Here is a 25,351-nt window from a genome sequence, read left to right as displayed (position 1 = left end):
TGAGGAATGAAGATGGGGTATGTAAATGAAGAAAGAGTACACACAACTCAGAAAGAGGGAATCATGAGAGAATGGAGGCTCAAGAGAAGGGTCAGCAGATTTCTGAGTGCCAAGCACCAGTGGCTCACACCTGTAAGCCTAGCTACTCAGGAGGCTGAGATCTGAGAACCACAGTTCGAAGCCAGCCTGGGTACACAAATCCTTCAGACTCTTATCTCCAATTAACCAGCAAAAATAGCAAAACTGGAGGCATGGCTCTAGCAGTCATGAGCAAAAATCCAAGTGACAACACGAATCTCTGAGTTCAAGTCCCAGAACCAGCATGAGAATGACTGTGTTTAAACTGTTGATTCCAAGACCAGAGCTGGGAGAAATGAGATGAATACAGAAGGGAAAAACCTGACATATGAAGCTTCTATGAAGTAGAGAGAGAAGACCAAAAGCTCTAAGAGCTGTGAGAAGATGGGCTTTTACCAGGAAGGCAGGAACTTAGGAGATGAGTGGCTATAGACAGGTTTGTACCTTTGACAGGGAAAAAACTGTGAAGTTCCCATCTGATGACTCCCACCTTGTTTATGACACAAAGCTGCACAGGGAGAATGAAAGAGGAGGTGTGGGGCGAAAGGGAAAGGGTAGTGTCAGAGTTCTGAGTAGATAAGAAGGACTAAGCTGTAAGGTGGTAAAAGTGAAACCCTGAAACAGATTGCTATGTGGAACTGAGGACTCATTTTAGAATACTGGGGGTCAAGCCTTGCAGAGATTTCAAATGATTACAGTGCCTGCCTGTGGGTACAGGCACGTAGGGCAACTGTGAGAAGTCATCCTGCTGGGGTTTGGCTAAGCGAGATATCATACGAACTCCAAAGGAAAAGTGGACTTAAGGTATAAACCTGCTAGATACGGACCAGGCACCTAAGCAACAAGAAGTAAAGAGAGAAAAGAGGGACTTGGTGATAACAGGAACAGAAAAAAATGAGTTGAACAGCTACTGATGGAAAGAGGTGGGTAAACAACAGAATATTTGAATTTAACCCATTAATTTCATTAAAACCCATTAGAAGTAGACACAAGTGGGTCATGCTTCATGTTAGCTCTTCAGAAGACAGATACAGAGGATTGCGGTTTGAAGCTGGCCCAGGCAAAAAGTCTACTAGACTCCATCTCCAAAATAACCACCAGAAACCAGGAGGTACAGCACTAGCTGTCAGCAAGCTGAGCAAGAGCTCAAGGCTCCAGTTCAAATCCCAGTACCTAAAAAAATCACTCATTAGCAATTGTGTAGATTTTAAGTCAAAGCCCAGCAAAATAAGAACCAGGAAATGGGTGCTAGTAAGAAGGGAAGGGGGAGGGGAGGAGAAGGAAGGGGTTGATGAAGGGGGAAGGTTGGAGAATGCAGGCAAGAATCCAAGCCACAGAATTGAGACATAATAAAGGAAAGGGTGTGTCAAAAGGGTGTGTGTGAAGATGTGACACAAATCAAGATGCAGAGTACACAAAAACAGCTTTGGTAAATTGCAAAACTTTCCATACATAACCTAGAATTAAGATAAGTAAAGGAAGGGGTGGCTTGGAGAATTGGGGGAGAATGCTGAAAAGGTAACATTGATCAAGACGCATTGTATTCATCAACTGCTTTGTACAACTACCTAAAGATAGCAAAAATATTTTTTAAAAGGAAACTGAGAATGACTATGGTCATAATGCAAGACACAATGCTATCTACTGTTAAGACAGAAAAAAATGGGAATGCAAGTTTTAGAACCCAAATAAGATGATTATGCTAAAAAAAATTACTCATTAGATAGCTTGAGCTGGATTGCTCCTTATTAATACATTAAGAAGATGTATGAAAAGATTACAACCTAATGAGGAAAATACGTGAAACACCCTACTTAGTTGGAGACTCTTCATCCAGGACACACAGGGTCTCCTCCACTGAGTCCTCTTCCTTCAAGGCCATTAACTCCACGCCATTGAAAAACAGCAAAAGCCTCTGCAGTCATATGAATGCGTTTACAGTAATGCTTTTACAACCATAAGATTGCAAAAGCAAATTTTAATGGCCCATTTCTTCTTTTTCTAAAAAAATGCTTTATTAAGTTTTAAACTTCAGAGCATTGCACTGAAGCAAAATTTTCCTACTTATGCTTTCTGCATAGCTGAGATTACAGATGTATATCCCCATGTCTGGCTTGTTGATATTCAGTCTTTTCCCCCAGATAACCTCAAACCATGATCCTCCCAAGTTTCTAGAAATTACAAGTGGGGGTCACTGAGCTCAAATTTAGTGTCTTATTTCTTAAGTGTTTGCTTTTCAAGGAGTTATGTGCACATACAGTTGCCACAGTAAAATGAATTTTTCATCCATATAAATTTCCAGAATATGAAAATTAATTTTATCACTAGAAAATTCCATAAAATAAGAATGGGCTATATGCCAGGCAACAGTGGCTCATGCCTATACTCCTAGCTACTCATAAGGCTGAGATTGAGAATCACAGTTCAAAGCCATCCAGGTAGGAAAGTATGTGTGAGTCTTATCTCCAGTTAATCACGAGAAAACTGGAAATGGAGCTGTGGCTCAAAGTGGTAAAGCACTTGCTTTAATGCACTAGCCTACGTCCTGAATTCAAGCCCTACAACCAAGAGAGAGAGAGGGGGAGGGAGAATGACTATAAATAAATCAAAATTCTTATCTTAGAAAATTCCAGCTACTTAAAGGAGTCATAAACTGAGGTGTTCACACCTGTAATCCTAGTACTCAGGAAGCAGAGGACTGCAATTTGAAGCTAGTCCAGGCAGGAAGGTTTGTGAGACTCCAGTTAATCACCACAAAGGAAGTAGAATGGTGGCTCTAGAGGTAAAGCACTGGTCTTAAGCATCCAGGTCCTGAGTTCAAGCACCATGGTCAACATGAGAGACAGAAAGAGAGACAGAGAGAGGGAAACAGAGAGGACATCATAAATATTATTTTTTTGGTCAGTCCTGGAGCTTGAATTCAGGGCCTGAGCACTGCTTCTGAGCTTCTTTTACTAGCACTCTGCCACTTGAGACACAGCACCACTTCTGGTCTTTTCTGTTTATGTGGTACTAAAGAATCCAACACAGGACTTCATGCTAGCTAGGTGAGCACTCTACCACTAAGCCACATTCCCAGCCTCAACCATAAATATTCTTAAACTACAAGTATTAAAAATACTTCCCAAAAATAAGACTATGTTGGGCCTGGAACTACAGTAGAAGACCAACAAAATGCTGTGGCTTAAGTGACAGAGTGTTTGGTATAACAAGCCAAGTTCAATTCCCAACACTGCTGTAAAAAATTTACAGTCACATATGGAATGCAGCATTTTTTACAACCTGGTTCAGAAAAAATTTTTTCAATGATGGCTTTTTAAGGTTTAAAAGTACATATAAATTATATTGCATTAATAAAATACATCTCAACTTAAATATTTTTTGTTCTAAGTATGTAGAAACAACATTCAATTTTTAAAAACACTCACAATTAAAAGAGGTATTCTTAAGGAAGGGACCCAAAGGTGCAATGAATGCCTCTGTGCCAGTGAACATATAAAATAATATTTATCAACAGGAATTTCAGGAAATTGCAACAACTTTTTAATATTTTTTTTCCTCTTGTTGATGAAGATGGTGTTTTTACTTTTTTCTTTTTGGTCTTTGTTTCTTGTTTTTTGCCTGTTTTTCCTTTAACTGTCTTTGGTGGGTAATAGGAGGCAAAGCAATGGAAGAACCAATGGTGAAAAAATGCAGCAGTGGTACTCAGTAGACACTAACAGGAAAATGAACTGTGGTACTATACAATTTGTAGGTAGAGATGGGAGAGGGAAACGGAGATAACAAAGGAAGGGGTGAAATTGCCCCCAAAGAAAAAATTCATTACATGCTTATGAAATGGTAACCCTTCTATACAACTCTTTAATAATTAATAACAGTTGCTGGGAAGGTGGATCAGTGTTAGAGTGCTTGCCTTGCATGCATGAGGCCCTGGGTTCAATTCCTCAGCACCACATAAGCAGAAAAAGTTGGAAGTGTTGTTGTGGCTAAAGTGGTAGAGTACAACCCATGAGCTGAAGAGTTGAGGGACAGTGCCTAGGCTAAGGTTACAGGCCCCATGACTGACAAAAAATTTAATAACAATTTTTTAACCTCACAGTTTCTTTTTGCCATGAACTTTGATTAAATTCTACTTTAGTTTTGTTTTTCTTTTGTTGTACGGGTTCCGAGTCTTGAATTCAGGGTCTCTCTCTCTCTCTCTCTCTCTCTCTCTCTCTCTCTCTCTCTCTCTCTCTCTCTCTCTCTCTCTCTCTCTCTCTCTCTCTCTCCCCTCGCTCAGCTTTTTCTCTCAAGGCTGGCACTCTATCACTAGAGGTACACTTTCACGTCCAGCTTTTTATTTTTTTTTCTTGTTTAACTAGAGATTCGAATATCTATCTCAGTTTCATTTGCCTGAACTGGTTTCAAACTTTTAATTCTCAGATCTCAACCTCCTGAGTAGCTAGGAGTATAGATGTGAGCAACAGGTCCCTTCCTTTAAAAAAATTATTATATATTAGTTATACAAGGGGAGATTTTGTTGTGACATTTCCACACAATGTTATCCTTCTCCCTCTTCTTAAAACAATTTCAAAAAGTTTCAGTTTTACTTTGACAAAAATCTACTTAACCATATTCATTCTCTTTCCCCTTAGTTAGCCAACCTTCTTGCTAGTTCTCTGCCTCAACCTCTCTCTCTCCCCCCAACTTTCCATTGATCAACATTTTTCATGTTATTTTCATATATAGTTATAATGTATCTCAAAATTATTCACTCTCTTTTTCCCTTTCCCTTCCCCTCTTAAACAGTCCTGTAGACTCAATTTGTAAATCTGCCCATATACACAAAGGTACAATCATGTCTATGAATATATATGCTCTTTAGGCCTAGCTTCTATATCGGAAAAAATCACGTACCTTGTGTTTTTTTTATTTTTATTTTTTAGCTTGGTTCATTATGATGTCCTCTATTATATCCACTTTTCTGAGAGCGACATGATTTCATTTTCCTTCATGGCTGTGTAACATTCCATGGTACATCTATATTACTTCTTTATCAGTTCAAGAAGATTCCAGGTGTCTGATTCCATCATTTGGCTATTGTGCACAGTGCTGTAATAAACATGAGTTATGCTGGCATCTTTCAGGTATATTGATATATTCTACTGACATACGCCTCATAATGGTATAATGGAGTCTTTGGAAGGGTCTCTTTCTAGACTGATATCCATAGTGGTTGCACTAGTTTGCATTCCCACCAAAAGAGTATAAAGATTCCTTTTCTAATTCATCTTTCCACATTTTCTTGGTGGCTGTCATTCCAACTGAAGTAGATTTAATCTTATTGCAGTTTTAATTTACATGTTCTCTATTATAGCTAAGGCTGTTGAACATTTCCTCATGACTTTATTAGCCATCTTTTTCTTCTTCTGAAAACTATGTAATTAGATTATTTCTGGGTTTTTTTGCTGTCTAATTTCAGTCCTTTATATAGGATGGATATCAATCCTTTATTTGTTGAATAGCTGGCAGCCCTAGGAAACTCCAAATTGTCATTACTCAGTCATGTGGGTCTGTCCTTCTGCCAGTGTTTTCAGCATGAACAAGGGATGAACTGCACATCTCTTGGCTTTCACTTCCGCATGGATCCAAAGTTCACATGAAAGCACTGACTGCACATTAGCTGATTAAAAACAACAGGAGGGCCTGGGGACTTGCTCAGTGTAAGAGAACTCATCTGGCAAGTGCAAGGATTTAAGTTCAGACCTCAGCTCTGAAAACTACAGAAACAATTAAACAACAATCAAAACCAAAACCACAAAAAGTGAGTCTTACCTGATGGTGGTGGCTTATACTGGTAATCTTAGCTACTTAGGAGGCGGAGATCTGAGGATTGTGGTCCAAAGCCAGGCTGGGCAGGAAAATCAGTGAGACTCTTATCTCCAAAAATCCAGAAGTGAAGACAAGGCTCAAGTGGTAGAGTGCTAGCTTTCAGCATAAAAGCTCAGGGTGAACACCCAGGCCCTATGTTCAAGCCCCAGATCCTTCACACATTAAAATGTCTTACTCTAAGACTGATTTATTAACTATCACCACCTAAATTCCTGTCACAAAGAAACCCAAAATGAATGCCATGAGACACGTCTTTCCAACACCACTCCTGGAAGCCCCACAAGTGGCACAGCCACCTCTCCATACATACATATAGATATTATGTGTATATACGTATATATGTATATCTAGATACATACATACAATTGAAGTAAGAAAAAGATCATTGAGAATATGGAATTCCAGATTGAGCAACCACTCAAAAAGTTTCTCTTCAGGTCCTATAGAAGAGATGGTAGTAAAACTAATGTTACATTTGGCATTATTATTTTATACATTTGTCTTTTAGAACAGATACTCCAAGAAGTATAGTTCTGCCTGGCATTGTGGCACATGTCTGTAATGCTAGCATTTAGGAGGTGGCAGTAGCAAGCTAACAATTTAGAGACCAGGCTGGGACACAGAGAACTCCAGGTCACCCTGGAACTGTCTGTATCCAGAATAATACTAACAACAAATAAAAACAAGATTGCATAAAAAGCTTAGACTCTTTAAAAGAAGAAGAATAGAAGTACAGATGCATCAAGTTTCTAATTTATGGAAAGCTGGTCTTGCACAGTTCCTTGCTCTACATCATCCCTTACCCTACAGTAAATCCTACCACTTGGTCAGCAGACACCATGAAGGTCAACACCCCTGTAAAACCAAATACATACCTACTCTAGCAGAACTGGCAAAGATCGAAAGTATCATTAAACCATAAAGAAATGTCTAACAGGAGGAAGATACAGGAGAAACTTCTCTTGGAGCTGCAACCCACATCTACAAATGACTATAAAGTAAGAAGCAATACCAAGAAGCTAAAAGGACTCTGAAAGGTCTCCAAAAAGTATATAATATGTGGGAATTTAGAAAGCTTATTAAGACATACATAAATATGCCAGGCCATATACTTGTTTGGGCATCAACAAGTATGTAGACATCTGTCACAAACCATTAGCTAATATAAAATACGAAAAGATCCTTAAAAGCAGTTTCAAATCTAAATGCAACAGAGCAAAGTTGTTTTAAAAAGTTATCACCTAGAAGCTGGGCACCGGTGACTCAGGCCTGTAATTCTAGCTTCTCAGGAGGCTGAGATCTGAGGATTATGGTTCAAAGGCAGCCCAGGCAAGGAAGTCTGTAAGACTCTTATCTCTAGTAAATCACTGAAAACTGGAAGTGGCACTGTGGCTAGCCTTGAGCTGAAGAGCTGAGGGATAGCACCAAGGCCCAGAGTTCAAGCCCCACAACCAAAAATATAAAGTTATCACCTAAGTACTTACACCAAAAATATTATGTCAGTAAATCAAAGCCCCAAATCAGTCTCTGCTTAAGGATACATAATTATAAAGCATAATTCAGTGATCACAATTCTCAATAAAAGCAAATAAAGGTACATAGATTTACACTACATCGTAGGCTCTCAGAGGACACACATTCACCCCTTACCTGGTCTCTTTACCTAATCCCCAGGTACAAGCTCCATATCTACCTATGCAGTCTTCAGTTCTAATAGCTCTAGAGAAATGAATAGTATTCCTTTAAGCTACTACTGACGCTCTAGTCAATTTCTACATCAGAAAAAGCGATCATAAAAGTTGTCCCAAGATAGCCTTTCTAAAAGTAATAGCATAATAGCATACTGATATGAATTTGGCTAAATATTCATACATAATGAACAGATTCATATATTATTGAAATTTATGTAGAAAATAGCACATATAAAATGACTTACGTTTTATCATTCCCACTGTATGTTTCAAAATCTTGTTTCCCTGTGTGGTCAAATGCATCAAAACCTCTATTCCTGGGACCGCCTCTCCCTCTGCTTCTCATGCCCCCTTTTGGGCTTCCACATCCTTTCAGCGGCCTGTCTCAATCAAACCTGTCCACTGGTCTAGTCAAAGATGACAATGCAATATGATAAGAGAGCCCAAGCCTCTGCCCGTGTTCTGCCTCATCCAGGCTCCTGTATGGTGTGGTACACTACCAGGATCTGGTGGTGTAATCACCTGCCCGCTTTCCCTTCTGCCCATCCTCGTGCTTTCTGAGGACCTACTTTTTTTCTACTAGACTCCAAGATGTAGTTCTAAATGAATACATCTTCTTAATCATTTTAACACGTTGTTTATTAACTTTTTTAAATTTGTATAGGCTTTCCAAAACATTTTCCCTAACAACAAATTACTTATTTAAAAGAGATCCTGGCTGGGCGCCTTTGGCTCACGCCTATAATCCTAGCTATTCAGGAGACCGAGATCTGAGGATCAAAGTTCAAAGTCAGCCCAGGCAGGAAAGTCTAAGAGACATTTTATCTCCAAAGAACCACCAGAAAACTGAAAGTAGAGCTGTGGCTTAAAATGGTAGAGCACTAGCCTTGAGCAAAGAAGTTCGCAGAAAGTGCCCAAACCCTGAGTTCAAGCCCCATGACTGACGAAAACAAAAACGGATCCTGAAATCAAGTAATCCGGATTATTAATAGCTTCAATACTTGCACCAGTAAATTATCCTACCATTCTCTCATGGCTAAGAAAAGCCATTCTTACCACAATAAAAAAAAAATATCGAATTTACAATTTTCTTTTTTTGAAAACAAATGCAGAAATATTGATGATTAATCTTACCTTTTTCATATAAAACATTATGCTAAATAAATTCTCTACATTGACTATTCTACCTTCTAACAAAACCCAAACCAATTTTAAAACAGAACATTTTTTTCTGATTTAAAATTCTATTCTTTTCCAATTTTCTTTATTAGCATTTAATGTAATTTTGAGAAAAGAGAAATTATTTTAAACTATCAAAATTCCTTACGTAAATTAGACTAGACATAGAAATACAGAAAAAAAATCATAGCACATTATGAATTGTTAGAATATAGTCCAAAGGCTAATAATTTTTAAAATAATTTTTATTGAGATTCAGTGATTACATAAAATTCACAAATTTCACAGTATTGTGGGATAGTAATACTTAAAGTCATATACACATTTTAACCTTTACAAGGCAAATTGTCATTATCATGGTCTATAAAGTTTGTGAATTCTATAAGTTTTGACAATACAACTATTTCTTCCAAATCGGTTGATATGTACCTTTCTTTCCTTTTGTTTAGTGTAAGCTGCTCCCTCTTTCCCTCTAATCATCTCCCTTCCATTGCTGCCCTTGAATTCCTTAGTTCATTTTCATTCAATGTCCAATGTAGCTGATGTGCCCCTCTGTTATATAGTCTCCTATTTCCCTCTGATTCTGTGTCCTGCTCCTAGCTCCCCTCAGATGTGCACATATATATGGTAAATATATATGGTACATATATATGGTACATATATATGGTATCTATCTATCTATCTATCTATCTATCTATCTATCTATCTATCTATCTATCTATCTATCTATCTATCTATCTATCTATCTACCAACCATATATAAGGTCGAGAACATGGAGTCAGTTAGGAATGATATGACAAATTAAGTAGAGGTCCTTTGTTTCTTGAATCCTGTTTATTTTGTCATATCTCTTTGCATTTTGGATTTAACACTCACATATCAGGAAGCCATGTGCCATTTGTCTCTCTGATCTTGGCTTACCTTGCTTGAAATGATTTATTCTAATTCTATCAATTTCTGGTGAATACCATTATTTTATCCTTTCTAATGCCTGCATATTTCACTGTATGTATGTACTACAAATTTTTGATACATTCATCTGTAATGAGGCAGCTGGGTTGTTTCCATATCTTAGCTATTGTGAACAGTGCTGCAATAAACATGGAGGTGCATGTGTCCTTGTATCCTGGTTCCTGTTGCTCAGGGTAGATGCTTAGGAGTGGTATGGCTGGGTCATATGGGAGGTCTATATTTAGCTTTCTGAGGACCCTTCAGACTGCTTTCCAAAGTGGTTGTGTTAGTGTACATTCCCACTAGCAATGCAAGGGTTCCTCTTTCTCCATATACCCTCCAGCATTTGTCATTGGCTGACATTAGGATGTGTTCCATTCTGACTGGTGTAAGGTGGTATCTCAGTGTTTTGATTTGCATTTCCTTTATGGCCAGGGATGATGAACATTTCATGTGTTTCTTTGCCATTTGTATCTCTTCTTCTGAGAAGTTTCTCTTTAGATGCTTTCCCATTTAATATTTGGTTATATTTGGGAGGATTTAGTTTCTTGAGTTCCCTGTATATAATGGATATTAGGCCTTTCTCTGATCTATTGCTGGTGAATATTTTTTCCCAATTAGTTGGTTATCTTTCTAGTTTGGTTTCTATTTCTTCATCAATGCTGAAATTTTGTTTTAAGATAGTCCCATTCTTCGAGTCTCCAATTTGTTGTGACCCGGGGACTTTGTTCAGGAAGTTCCTGCCTGTGCCTGTAAGTTCAATTGTCTCTCCTACTCTGTCCTGCAGTAGTTTCACAGGTTCAGGTTTGATGGGAAGGTCTTCAATTCATTTTGAGTTGATGCTAGTGCATGGAGACAGGTTGGGGTCCTCTTTTAGTTTTGTGCATGTGGCCACCTTGTTTTCCCTGCACCAATAGTTCTTCCACTGTATGTCTTTGGCTCCTTTGTCAAGTGTCAGATGAATATAGGTATGTGATTTTACTTCTGGATCTTCTAGTCTGTTCCATTGCTCTTTGGGTCTGTTTTTGTGCCAATACTAAGCTGTCTTTGTTATTATGGCTCTGTAGAAGAGCTTGAAATCTGGTATCGTGATTTGTCCTTCATTGTTTCTTTTGCCTATAATTGCTTTGGCTATTCTCGGTTGTTTGTAACACAAATCTTTAAAAAAAAGTCTACACAATACTTGAACAGCAAACACATACATGGGAAACAACATCAGTGAAAATCAGTCCTACATTTATAGAAATCTAGATCAGATAACAACAAAACACCAAAGTCTTCTCAAATATATTAATGATAGAAACCAAGCCTAAAATCATCCCTGTGTATATTGTAATCCTTGAAAACAGTATATATTCCATATACTTTTCCCATTTCCTTTGTTGTTGTTGTTGTTGTTGTTGTTTTGAGTTTTTTTGAGTTTGTTGTTGTTTTTGAGTTTTTTGCATTTTTTGAAACGTAGTCTTCCTAATCTAACCCAGGATACAAACTTGCAATTATCCTGCTTCAGCCTCATAATTACTAGAACAACAGGTGTGAAGCAGCACACCAGGTCTTCTGTATTTTAAAACTTGATGAAAATTAAATAATCTTGTACTCAAGAAGTTTAATTCTTGACAAACTCCAACACAAAATGCAGAAGATTAACATATGGATCATGAAACCTGAGCTGGGTGTCAGTGGCTCACACGTGTAATCCAGCTACTCAGGAGGCTGAGATCTGAGAATTGTGGTTCAAAGACAACCTGTGCAGGAAAGTTCGTGAGACCCTTATCTCCAATTAACCACCAGAAAACCAGAGAACACTGCCATTTACATTTGGTAGGAGTATCAGAAGTTGTGTCCTCTCAATGGGTCATGTGAGAAATACGTATGCTACAAAAATAACTGGTCTACACTTTATTCCAGATTAAAGAAGATAGAACACTTCGTGAAATTTGAATGCAAATTAAATAATTTAAAGAATCAGATAATAGTGCTATATCAATATTAATTACTTTAATAATTCTCTCATGGTTTTTGGCAAATACATAAAGTATTTAGGGATAAAGGAACACTCACACATCTTATTTCTAAATGACAAAGAGAAAACTATGTAGAAAAGGAGAGAATGGTAAAGGAAATATGTTAAGAAGTTGATATTCAGGGAATCCAAATGAAGGGTATAAGAGAATATTTTATGTAATTCTTGCAATGTTTTTATAAATCAAATTATTTTAAAAGAAATTAAGAAAAGTCACTTCATTGTCTCACATCCCTGTGCCCCTACCATTACATATGTTATTTCACTTCACAGACAGATTTTCATGTCACAAAAATCTATCTTTTTAAGCCTACCATACTTATTAAAAAAAGAAAAACTGACATGTTCAATTATACTTTTTAAAGTTCCATACTTTTTAAAAATGATGGCAACGACGGTTTCTGCATTTGAACAAAAATTTCATTTTTTCCATAGAATAAAAGTCTGAGTAGAGAAAAAATACATAAACCTTTCAAAAATTTAGTTCTGCTCCAAGAAGCTTTACATATAAAAGTGGCCATTACAGAGAAAATTTGAAATAATCACCAAAAATAAAAAATAAAGTGAGCTTTTCCAGAACTTTCTCTAACCTTGTGGCAGATCCACCAGGTTGTGCATTGCTGTTTTATGTGTCCCTTCTAGTTAGTCACCATATGCACACTACTTCAGATGTGCTGCTCTCTGCTACAGGTCCTTTATTTACTTATTTCTAATTGACTCTAGCAGGGATGAGGTACACTTGACCCATGGGCCCTATAAGGCCTGAAAAATCATTTGGTACATGACAGGTTATAAATATCCAAATAGCGCTTGGTGGAAAATGGTTCCTTTCTCCAGCCTTATGAAGCCATGTTCTTTGACTAAGACTTTGTTTCGGACTGGGTCCTAAATGAATTTGGATGGCAGGAAGTCAAATCACTTTGAGAAAATTGACTCCCTGAATACAGAACTATCTTACTAACAGGAGGCATAAGCAAAATAATAACTACGTTTGTAGAAGGCTTTGCTCTGACTCAGGAGACATGGTAGAATGCACCAGTCCTATGCATTACTTCACACCAGAGAACTTTCCAGAGTTTGGTATCATGTATCATATTAGACTTTTCTTCACATGTCTCATGATAGCCTACTTAGCTGATCATAGAATTAAGAATCTGTTTCAATCTATTTAAGAGACTGAATTCATAATGCTAAATCAAAACCCTAATTATATCCCTACTCTAAAATTAGCTCCTTAGTGTAAAACTTCAAAGTAAAATTTTAAAGAATCCAATATACTCATCTGTTTTGGTTTTGTTTTGTTTTGCTGTGCTGGGGCTTGATTTAAGGACTGTATGCTTGCTACAAAGGCACTCTACTTGAACCATGCCTCCAGTTCCTTTTGATTATTTATTTGTTTATTTTTTTCTGGTGTCAGTATTGGTCCTTACACTCAGGACCTTGAGCTTTTACTTACCTTTTTTGTTGTTGTTTACAGCTGCTGCTGTATTAGGCCTCAGTTCTAATCTGGCTAATTGGAGAGAAAATATTATGGATTTTACTGCCTGGGCTGACTTCAAACTGTGATCCTCAGATCTTAGCCTTCTGAGTAGCTAGTACTACAGATGTGAGCCACTAGAGTCCAGCTATTTTGTTACTTTTGTATACTTGCTTTTGATTAGGCCAGCCTGTACCCCATATTTATGCTTCCCACATAGGTGACAGGAATGTACCAGGACACTCAGCTTTTTATAAGTTAAGGTGGTGTCTCGCAAAACAGCTATGTTAACTCGTGTGAAACACTGCACTGTGTGCTTCTCATACTTATGGAAAATATTTTTTTTTCCTTTGCAGTGGAATTAGACATTGATACTAGGGCCTTGTATATTCTAAAGAGCTCTCCCAATGCTCTACTGATAAAGTACCTTCCAAGCCCATGGTTAATTTATTATTTATTTTTGTTGTTCATGGGGTTTGAACTCTGGGCCTGGGTGATATCTCTCAGCTCTTCATCTCAAGGCTAGCACTCTACCATTTAAACCATAGCACCACTTCCTGTTTTCTGGTGGTTAATTAGAGATAAGAGTCTCAAGGATTTTCGTGCTTGGGGTTGCCTTTGAACCACGATCCTCATATCTCAGCCTCCTGAGTAACTAGAATTACAGGCATGAGCCAACAGAACCCAGCTCCACATTTAGATTTAATTATACAACTGGCCCTGAATCTTGATATAAGGTCATCTCTGAAATACATGAAGATCTTTCAGGTGTCATCTAAAATAATAATGACTTGTTGCCTAAACTATCAAAATGTTCCTAAGATCTGTAATATGGAACGTTCACAAAGAGTTATGGCTGTTCTGAAAAGTCCTCTGGTTCCCCAACCATCCCAGTTGAGGACTGTACATACATTTCAGCTGAAAACTTCTCAGCTGTAAAGTCGGCCTGCCTCTTGGCCTCAAATGGTCCATATTCCCTGTAGGATCTCTGCTCAGCTCTATTAAGTATCACCTCTTTTCTCCAGCTGTCATTCCAGCCTTGTTGCTCCCCTTTTCTAGGAGTCCACTTCTGGCCTGCCAGCAGAAAACCAAAGCAGAGGGCTAAAACACAACATTCATGAAACACTAGGTACAATTCTATAGGTTCCTTAAGATTTCATTTTTCCAAAAACCAGTTGGAATACCACTGGATAAATGGGAATTTCAGGGGAAAAAGTTGCTGATGTTATTTTCTAGAATTTATTCATTTTAATAAAACCTTATTACTATTATGACTTCACTTACGTTTTAGAGTATACAATAAACCATATAATTATAGGTATCTTTTTCTTTCTTTTTGTTGTTGCTGTGTTTTGAAATAAGGTCATTACATATGTTGAGATTAGCCTGGAACTCACAATCATTCTGTATCAAGACTCCTGAGGGTTAAAATCATAGGCATGCACCACACCTGGTTAATTATAGATGACCTCTATTAACACAATTTAATAAACTAACTACATTTCACATTTCAAAAGCAGCTTTATGAAACCATAGTTCTAAACCTCATCCAGGAAAGTAGAACATAGCAGTACCTTTGATTGTAGTTTAAAGTACAATATTAGATTGTACTTAACATTGTATTTTAAAAAGATTTTCCTTCCCTTGAATGGGATTTATATATTTGCCATATGTCTCTAGTGTGGGCCTCAACTCAGTTTTCAACTCACTCAAGAAGGTATCTTTTTTTGTCCATTTGAGAATCCAGCATCCAGGTGAAACAAGGACAAAGTGCTAACCCTCTTTTGTCTTTTCTCTTCTGCTGCTTTAGAATATGCAATCAAATCCTGTATTTTAAGCCATCTAATAAGTTAGTAAATAAATTTTGAACTTTGTCATTTCTTAAACTGTCTTCCAAAATTGTCTTTTTCCCCTTAGATTTAGAAGGGTCCTCAAATATTATTTATAGCTTTTGCTATACTTCTTTGATTTTCCTTAGGAGTAATTACACCACGCTGATAGTACATATAGAAAAATATTAAAATTTATTCAAATAATGGATGTACATCTCATTAAATTCCTCTCATGTATCCACAATAAAAATACAGGCATAGAGCTGGGAATGTGGCTTAGTGGTTGCCTACCATGCAAGATGCCCTGTACCACATAAACAGAACAAGGCAGAAGTGGCACTGTGGCTCAGTGGTAGAACACTACTCTTGAGCAAAAGCAGTTCAGAGACAGTGCCCAGATCCTGAGTTCAAGCCCCAGGACTGGCAAAAATTACAAAATTTAAAAATACAGGGATTTTTTTCAGTTTTCTCATTATTATTTCCTAACTAAACTTTATACTCTAACACAAATAAGTAAGTACTATCAAGTCTTAAAATAAAAATCCTGTTTGTACATCACGAACATAAAATTATGTAATTACCTTGAATATAAAATGTTTTTGAGTGTCAAATATTGCACAAGGGATTTAAGTTCACTCTATGGCTCTAATATCCTATAATATCAATAACTATTTAAATCTAACTTACATCACTTTATGATATTTTCATAGAGGATTATACTTCTACTGTAGAAACAAATCAGATCAACCAAAATAGAAGGGGTAGTTGAAATCAGGGGGAAAATGTCACTAAGTTGTTAATAAGTTGAGCCAGGCACTGGTGGGTCACACCTGAAACCCAAGCTACTCAGAAGGTCAAGAGCTGAGGATCGTGGTTCAAAGCCAGCCTGGCAGAAAATCCATGAGGCTCTTATCTCCAATTGAGCACCAGAAAAACTGAAATTAGCACTGTGGTTCAAAGCGGTAGAGTGCTAGGCTTGAACAGAAGATCTGAGGGACAAAATCCAGACCCAGAGCTCAAGCTCCACAACAACAAAACAAAACAAAACAAAACAACAAAAAAACAAGTTGAAGGTGAGTACTGGTGGCTTATTCCTGTAGTCCTAGCTACTTGTAAGAATGGAATTTGAGGATCAGAGTTCAAAGCCAACCGAGGCACAAAAGTTATATGATCTCTAAGAAAGCCAGAAGTGAAGCTGTGGCTTCAAGTGGTAGAGCACTAACCATAAGCAAAAGAAAAAGCTAAGGGACAGAGCCCAGGCCTTAAGTTCAATTCCTAGAATTAGCACCAACATAAATAAAGTTAGCAAAGTGAAAAATTAAAATATTTGCTTTAGATTTTCTATTTGCAACCCATAAGCATTTGAGTTTTACCATTATAGTATCTCCATTCAACTACAGAATTACTTCATTGATTATTCTACTTTATTTCTGCTATCTCATTTTTAACTATATCAATTAAACTTGCTTTATAGTAAAGTCATTTCCATCATTTCTGTATGTAAATTGAAGTGTTAAATAGAATTGGCTACTTACTAGGATATTTACCAATATCCTGCAAATACTACATTCTCCCTCTAAATCTCCAAAGACCAAAGCTAATAGTGACAGACATTTTCCCCCCAAATCAGTTGTAAGAGGTCAAAACTGCAATTGAACCCACCTTGCTTTTCCACACTAGAACAGCAGCTTGCATTTCACCAGCCCTTTCCAATAAAAGGCTTGCATTAGCATTTGATCACTGATCTAAACACAAGCTTAGAAAAGGAAAAGAATACAGTAAAATTTCCAGCAAGAGTTCCCATAAAATAGTTGCATTTTGGCTCAAAGGGTTTCTAGGCTCTGAAGAAAGCTGAGGAAAGCGAGCTGAAACAGTCTCTGATGGTTCGAGAATATACTGAGCAAAGGGCCTCTCATAGGTTTCTGTACAGCTTTGGATAGTTTAGTACATTAAAACTTCCAATTCCACGGGGCAAGCATCTAATTCCCACATTCTGGAGGATTAATGTTTCTGGTGTATGTCAAAAAGTGTATTCCCAAATGCTTGACATTTCTCTATGCTAAGCATTCACTCAATCTTCAGACTAAATTTAAAATGTTTCATTTTGCCTAACATCAACTTATCTGACAGTTTCTGTTTGTCTCAGACATATACTAGTTGTTGCAAATAAAGGAAACCATAGGATCTATGTTTCTTTGGGCCTGGCTTACTTCACTTAATATGAGTTTTGGCAAGCATTTCTATTTCCTAACTAATGGGGCAATGTCATTGTTTCTGATGGAGGCATAGACTTCCATTGTGTATACATACCACATTTTCTTGATCGATTCATCTATTGAGGGGCATCTGGATTGGAACCCCAAGATAAGGATTCAAATGTTTCTTCTTTTCTTTTTTATTATGAGAATACCGTACAGAGGAATTACAACATGGGCAAGATAACGAGTACATTTCTTATCAAGCATTGTAGCCTCCTCTTTGTTTCCACTTCACATCCCTTTCCATACTCCCCCCTCTCCCCACCCGACACTCCCCCCACCCCTCACCAAAGTTGTAAAGTTCGTTTTTTGACATAACGAATTGTACATCTCATTATTGCAATGAGTCTACATGTATCCTTAGTTAAACGATTTGTTTTTTCCCTTCCCCTCCACAAATTATACCAACATCAAATACAGTGAAAGCATGGGTTATACAGACAAGGGACTCATATCTAAAATATACCTAGAACTTAAAAAATTAAATCCCCCAAAACCAAATCTTCAAAGAAACAACTGCCCAATAAATAAGTGGGCTAACGACTTAAAGAGAAACTTCTCTGAAGAGGAAAGGATAGTCAATAGATACATGAAGAAATGTTTTTTTTTTTCTCTCCTGCGGTTGTTTCGAACATATTTATAAGATGATTTCTTTGTTGCTTTTTATGTCCCTCCCCTATGGTATAATCCCTGCTTTCACTGTATTTGATGTTGGTATTGAAAGGTTAAAGTTTTGAGGCAGTGACCACTTGTTGCTTGTTTGTAGCAAAGCAACAAATGGGGCTAAACTGCACGGTTGTGTGCCTTTATAAGACCTGAAAATCCTTAGCTCAGGGCTCTCCTCCTGGGCTCCGCTGTGTCGGAGTGGAAGACGAGGCCCAAGCTGCAGCCTGTTTAAATAAAACAGCTGTAGAATCTGACTCTCGGTGAGAGGTCTATTAGGGATCTAGTAGCCGTGGCAAAAACAGGAAAGGAAGGACAGAAAACATGAAATTGAGCGTGAAAAGAGAGACTGGGTAAAGGAAAAGAGGCCAGACTTGTTGGAATCGCCACTATCACATGCTGAGCATACATGGTTCACAGAGGGCAGCAGTTTCATTTGAGATGGAAAAAGATACGAAGGCACAGCAATCATCACGGACACTGAGATAGTGTGGGAAGAAGCAGTCCCCCAGGGAATGTCTGCACAAAGAGCAGAGCTAGTGGCACTAACAAAAGCCCTACAAATGGGAAAATTGAAGAGACTAAACATTTACACAGACAGTCGGTATGCTTTTGCCAACGTGCATGGCCATGGAGCCATTTCCCAAGAGAGGGGGCTGCTGACAGCTGAGGGAAAATCTATTAAAAACAAACAAGAAATTTTAAGCCTCGGCCAGATGGGAACCAGCAAATATTGCCATTATGCACTGCCCTGGCTATCAAAAGGGAACTGATTCTATAACCAAAGGAAATAACTTGGCCGATCAGGCAGCTAAGGAGTTGGCCCTCCAGCCCAGAGCTGACTCTAGTAGACCCAGGGCCACGAGCTTTGCCTCCTGAGCCTCAGTACCCCCAAGAAGACTTGCAGTGGATAAAGAAAATTCCCATGGCCTATAAACCTCTGGACAGAGAAGGAAAACTGGTGAGGGGAAAGTTATCTTGCTAAAAAGATTGGGGAAGGGGATTCTAAAGAGAATCCATTGCGTCCCTCACATGGGAACCCGAAGACTGCAGGGAATGCTCCAACACTCCAAAGTAAAAATCAACTCATCGAGGACATTGTTAAAAATTGTGAAGCCTCATAGCTAGCAAGATCAATAGAAAACCCACGGATTGGGAGAAGATCTTTACTAGCCATACAACTGACAAGGGTCTCATATCTAAAATATACTTGGAACACAAAAAATTAAACCCCCCAACAACAAATCCTCAAAGAAACAACTGCCCAATAAATAAGAGGGTGAAAGATTTAAAGAGAAACTTCTCTGAAGAAGAAAGAAGGATGGCCAATAGACACATGAAGAAATGTTCAACATCCCTAGCCATGAAAGAAATACAAATCAAAACAACATGGAGATATCACCTCACTCCAGTTAGAATGGCAAAAATCAAGAACTCTAACAACAACAGATGCTGGAGGGGATGTGGACAGAAAGGAACTTTACTTCATTGTTGGTGGGAATGTAAACTTGTTCAACCACTTTGGAAAGCAGTATGGAGGTTCCTCAAAAGACTTCACATAGAACTCCCCTATGACCCAGCAATCCCACTTTTGGGCATTTACCAAAATGTATACAAACAAGACCACACTAAAGCTACCAGGACAACTATGTTTATTGCAGCATTATTTACCATAGCTAAGATATGGAACCTACCCTGATGCCCCTCAGTAGATGATTGGATCAAGAAAATGTGGTATATATACACAATGGAATTCTATGCCTCCATCAGAAAGAATGACATTGCCCCATTTGTTAGAAAATGGAAAAACTTGGAAAAAATTATATTAAGTGAAGTAAGCCAGGCCCAAGAAACATAGGTCCCATGGTTTCCCTTATTTGTAATATCTAGTATATGTGTGAGTCAAGCGGAAAAGGTCAGATAATGTGATGTCAGGGAAATGAACCCTTAGATGTGTATTTTAATGTTTTTTTCTTCCATGCATGTGTTTCTAACGCATTTATAAGATTATCTCTTTGTTGCTTTGTATGTCCCTCCCCCACAGTATAACCCCTGCTTTCACTATATTTGATGTCAGTATAACTTGTGGAGGAGATGGGGAAAAACCAGTTGTTTAAGGACACAGGTGGACCTGTTGCAACAATGAGAAGTACAAGTTGTCATGTCCAAAACGAGCTTTACAACGTTGGTGGGGGGGGGGAAGGAATAGGATTGGGATGTGGGGGAGGGGGGAGGCTGGGAAGGGATGTGAAGGGTAAACAAAGGAGGAGGCTGCAATGTTTGGTAAGAAATGTATGCATTATCCTGCCCATGTAATTGTAACTCCTCTGTACAGTATGTTCACAAATAAAATAAAATTAAATTTAAAAAAAATTGTGAAGCCTGTCAGCTCACCAATGCCCCCAATCAACTGTTTACAAAAGGAGCTTGCCTCCGTGGAGATAGGCCAGGTGTGTATTGGGATGTAGACTTCACAGAAATTAAAACTGGAAAATTTGGATATAAATATTTGCTAGTTTTTGTAGACACTTTTTCAGGATGGGTTGAAGCCTACCCAACAAACATGAGACTGTGAAAGTCATGGCTAAGAAGATCCTGGAAGAAATCCTAACCAGGTATGTCTTCCCATCCACTGTTGGGACAGATAGTGGATGGGCCTTCGTCTCAAAAAATAAGTCAGGCAATAGGCACAGCACCTGGGATGGATTGGAATTTGCACTGTGCTTATAGACCCCAGGGTTCAGTGCAGGTAGAAAGAATGAATCAGAAAGGAGACCTTAAATAAATTGGCCTTGGAGACTGGTGCAGATTGGGTATCACTCCTTCCTTTTTCCCCTGTTTAGAATAAGAACTTCACCCTATCGGTTTGGCTTTACTCCTTTTGAAATAATGCATGGACCCCCTCCACCCATTATCCCTAGTCTTCAGACTGAATTGCTTGCTGATTTGGATGATACTGAATTTCTGTGTAAGCTTGACTATTTACAGCTGTTGCATAAGAGTATGTGGCCCCAGCTTAGAGCATTATGATTCTGCTTCTTTTCCTACCCCCCATTTGTTTAAACCAGGGGAATGGGTGTTTGTTCGAAGGCACAACTTGAGATCTCTGGAACCACGGTGGAAGGGACCTTACATGGTGCTACTGACTACTCCTCCTGCCCTTGCTGCTTGGATCCACTGCTCCCATGCAAGACCAGCTGAACCCTTTGCCCTGGATGACCGTGGGGAAACATGGGAAGTCTGCAAGCATCCTACCCAACCACTCCGCATACACCTCAAGAAAAGAAAAATAAACTGATTGTTATTGATATTATTGTTTAATATTATGGCTAAGGTCAGAGAGGGACTATACCCGTTCAAGTTCGAGAGGTATTGGAATTTAGTTTTGGCCCAGAGCTACAAGATTGTGTCTCAGGACTATAAGTCAATGGGGGGGAATGAAGGGTTAAAATTTTGAGGCAGTGACCACTTGTTGCTTGTTTGTAGCAGAGCAATAGGTGGTGATAAACCACCTGGGTGTGTACCTTTATAACACCTGCACATCCTTAGCTCAGTGCTCTCCTCCTGAGCGCCAATGTGTCAGAGTGTAAGATGAGGCCCAAGCTGCAGCCTGTTTAAATAAAACAGCTGTAGAGTTCTTCTTGGTGGGGGTCCTGTGACCTTGGCATAACATGTATAATTTTAAAGGGGAAGGAAGAAAACAAATCATTTAAATAGGGATACAGGTGGACCCATTGCAACAATGAGATTTACAAGACATTATGTTGAAAAATGTACTTTACAACTTTGGCAGGGGTGGGGGTGGGGTGGAAAGGGGAAAGGACGGGAATGGGAAACAATGGAGGAGGCAACAAGGCTTCATAAGAAATGTACTCATTATCTTGCCCATGTAATTGTAACCCCTCTGTATGGTTTTTTCACAATAAAATAAATAAATAAAATATTTAAGTAGAGAAAATCATAGACCTTCATAAAAGGGCTTACAGAAATTTGTGTAGAACTTTAACACTCATTACAGATAAATTTAGTACAGTAACTACATAAATGGAAATTAATGAGGTGCTTTCTTCTATTATGCACCTTGAAAAAAACTACAATGTTATTCTACCTATAAAATTACCTCAAGATTTGTAAATATATATCTCAAAAGCCAGATTGCCTAGACTCTAAATGGACAGAAAAGTTGGTAGTGCACTGTCAGGCAGGAAGTGGACTGCATCCCAGATTATATCACTTAAGTTTTGAAAAAAGAAAAAGCACTGTGCATTTATGTAATTAAATTTGTGTATATAAATTCACAGTGCTGACGTCAGGAAAAATAAAGGGTGTTCATTCAATGTCATACATGTTTAAAATTTCCACCACAGGGTAGGACTATAGTTCATTGATAATGTCCTTTGGCCTGGCTTGCTTGAGGCCCCAAGTTTGATCCTCAATACTATAAGAAAAAAATGACAAAAATTTATTTTAAAATTGAAAACTGTGAAAAGTCAGCTTATTAGCAATACTAGCTGCAGTGTCACACTCTTCTAAAGGACACAACATTTTCATTTGTTTAAAAAAATGAAGCTAGACATGAAGTCATGATGGCATGCACTTCTAATCTCAGCTTTGTAGGAAGCATAGGGAGACAGCTGTATCTAAAAATTAGTGAGGCCATCAGTTCAAACTATTACAGCAAAAACTACGTAGATCAGTAAATAAATGGAGAATCCTTGCCTCATTTAATTTTATATTTCTCTAATTTGAGAAAAAAAGTAAGGTAAAAGTGCATTATCTCATTTGATTAAGTAAGGTCATACACTTACTGACATACCGAATAGCATTTGGTTTTCAGCATCTTTATTTTACAGACTTTATTTTACAGACTTCTGATTCTCAAGCAACAAATCTTCTCCACACAGATAAAGGTAGAGTCGCGATTTGCACAAGTCATGGTGCTAGCACTTAAAATTTTCTGACAGGGCATGAACTCACACTTTGTGTGTGTGTCTGCACACATGTATATGTGAGTGTGCACGCATGTCCATGCTCAGGCCTGAGCACTGTCCCTCAAGATTTCTGGCTCAGGGTTGTCACTCCACCACTGAACTGCAGCCCCACCATGGTTAACAGGAGGTAAGAGTCTCCTGAACTTTCCTGCCAGGCTGTCTTTGAACCTTGATTCCGTTTTAGCATCCTGAAGACCTAGGAGAACAGGCGTGAGCTTCTGCTGCCTAGAAAGCAGTGGATGAGTCTTGACCAAGCCAGGAATAGTCAAACAAGCTCTGCTAACGATAACAACTAAACACCTAAGATCACTACTCAGAACATTGACATCTACACACCTAACTGCAGTACTCAGAACAGTGACAACTGCACACCTAATCTCAATACTCAGAACAGTGAAAACCACACTCAAAACTACAATACTCAGAAAACTGAATACAGAACACCAAACCTCAATACTCAGAACAGTGAAAACTACACACATAAGCTCAGTACTCACAACATTGACAACTGCACACCTAAATTCAACATTCAGAAAAGTGATAACTACAAATCTAATCTCAGTAATCAGAACAGTGACAACTGTACAGCTAACATCAATAATTAGAACAGTCAAAACAGTGACAAATGCACACCTAATCTCACTACTCAGAAAAGTGACAACCACACACCTAACCTCAATACTCAGAACAGTGATGACAGCACACCTAACCCCAACACTCAGAACAGTGACAACTACACACCTAACCTCAACACTCAGAACAGTGACAATTGTACACCTAATCTCAACTCAGAACAGACACAGCTACACACCTAATCTCAATACTCAGAAAAGTGATAATTTCACAGCTAACCCCAGTACTCAGAACAGTGAAAAATACACACCCAACCTCAATACTCAGAACAGTGAAAACTACATAGCTAAACTCAATACTCAGAATCGTGACAACCACACTACTAACTTCAATACTCAGAACACTGACAACAGCACACCAAACCTCAATACTCAGAAGTGACAAATATACACATGAACTCACTACTCAAAACAGTGGCAATTACACACCTCATTTCAACACTAAAAACAGTGACAACCAAACACATAACCTCAGTACTCAGAACAGTGACACCTGCACACCTAACATCAATACTCAGAACAGTCAAAACAGTAACAAATGCACATCTAATCTCAATACTCAGACTAGTGACAACTGCACACCTAACTTGAATACTCAGAACAGTGACAACAGAACACCTAAACTCAACACTCAGAATGGTGACAACTACACATCTAACCTCAACACTCAGAGCAGTGACAACTACACTCCTAACCCCAGTACTCTGAACAGTGACAACCACACACCTAACATCAATACTCAGAACAATGACAATAGCACACCTAACCTCAGTACTCAGATCAGTGACAACTGCATATCTCAAACACTCAGAAAAGTGACATCCACACACCTAACTTCAAAACTCAGAACAGTGACAACTGCACACCTAACATCAATATCAGAACAGTCAGAACAATGACAACTGCACACCTAACCTCACTACTCAGAACAGTGACAACTATATACCTAACCTCAGCACTCAGAACTGTGACAACCACACACCTAACTTAAATACACACAAAAGCAACAACTGTACATCTAACTTCAGTCATCAGAATAGTGACAACTACATACCTAAACTCAATACTCAGAACAGTGACAAATACAAACCTAACCTCAGTTTTCTGAACAGTGACAACTACCACATAACCTCAGTACTCAGAACAGTGACAACCGCACATCTAACCTCGACTCAGACCAGAGATAACTACCCACCTAATCTCAATCAGAACAGTAACAACTACACACTTAACCTCAACACTCAGAATAGTGACAACTACACATCTAACCTCAGTACTCAGAACAGTGACAACTACACACCTAACTTCATTTCTCAGAAAAGTGACAACCAAGAGTTCCGGGAAGATGGCGGAGGAGAAGCTGGAATCTGAACAAGCTCTCGCATAGAAAGGAGTTTTAGAGTTCCAGTGAACAGTCCTAAGCCAGAGAATCACACCAAGTGTGTCATCACAGGACAGAGAGTTAGACAAGAGAGGGGAAGCCAAGGAAACGCATCAGCTGCCACTCCGGCTGCGGGGCCGCGGCGGCGACCACCGCCGCGGAGTCATACCTGAGACACAGAGAGTCGGGGACGAAGGAGTCAGACGCAGCGGACGAGCGAATTCTACTCAACACCAACAAGAACCGACAAGGAGCGAACATCTTCATCCTGCTGTTTGCAGACCAGAGACGACCCAGGATCCAAGACTCGGCGTGAGTACAAG

The 25,351-nt window shown here is 38.6% G+C and overlaps 1 long non-coding RNA gene across 1 annotated transcript; it reads right to left on the bottom strand.

Annotated features, from left to right (window-relative positions):
* Positions 1-14,204: 14,204 nt before the first annotated feature.
* LOC138821931 (uncharacterized) lies at positions 14,205-17,550 on the bottom strand. The gene is made up of 2 exons (XR_011370271.1): positions 16,766-17,550; positions 14,205-14,345 (listed from the first exon to the last, which is right to left on the bottom strand). It is a non-coding gene; the product is annotated as an uncharacterized lncRNA (long non-coding RNA).
* Positions 17,551-25,351: the final 7,801 nt, after the last annotated feature.

Source organism: Dipodomys merriami, unplaced genomic scaffold, assembly GCF_024711535.1.
Source record: "Dipodomys merriami isolate MVZ:Mamm:240054 unplaced genomic scaffold, mDipMer1.0.p SCAF_967, whole genome shotgun sequence".
Classification (NCBI taxonomy): Eukaryota; Metazoa; Chordata; class Mammalia; order Rodentia; family Heteromyidae; genus Dipodomys; species Dipodomys merriami.
The sequence above is the reverse complement of the archived record's forward strand: the minus strand, read 5'-3'. Positions and strand labels throughout refer to the sequence as shown.